Source organism: Mirounga leonina, unplaced genomic scaffold, assembly GCF_011800145.1.
Source record: "Mirounga leonina isolate KUSES-001 unplaced genomic scaffold, KU_Mleo_1.0 Mir_200, whole genome shotgun sequence".
Taxonomy (NCBI): domain Eukaryota; kingdom Metazoa; phylum Chordata; class Mammalia; order Carnivora; family Phocidae; genus Mirounga; species Mirounga leonina.
In genome coordinates this window covers 11,873,421-11,873,970 of record NW_023270503.1, presented here as the reverse complement: position 1 = coordinate 11,873,970, position 550 = coordinate 11,873,421, and positions in this window count along the sequence as shown.

Here is a 550-nt window from a genome sequence, read left to right as displayed (position 1 = left end):
CCTGGGTGGCTCAGTTGGTTAAGCGACTGCTTTCGGCTCAGGTCATGATCCTGGAGTCCCTGGATCGAGTCCCGCATTGGGCTCCCTGCTCGGCGGGGAGTCTGCTCTCCCTCTGACCCTCCTCCCTCTCATATGCTCTCTCTCTGTCTCAAATAAATAAATAAAATCTTTAAAAAAAAAAAAAAAGGAATTCATTGTATAAATGTAGGGGTATCTTGTGGGACCAAAGGGCAGTGGTCTATAGTTTATCCAGGTTCTAAGTAGGACTTCTAGAGAAGATTTAAGTGATCCTGAGGGTATAGAGAAGTAAGAGGACTGAAAACCATGATTATGATGAAACAAGATATTCTGCCTAGAGGAGTGTAGTAATTTGCTAAACATAAATTCTGTAGTGGCAATATTGGTGGATCTGTCATACTGTCAGCAAGAAGTATAGAAATGTGGGTATTCCTTGAAAATCCATTTGAAATTATAGGCATGGTCATGCATGTATTCACAGGGAAATGGGAGGAGTAGGGAATACTAATCAACCAGAGTTTTTTAGCTGGAG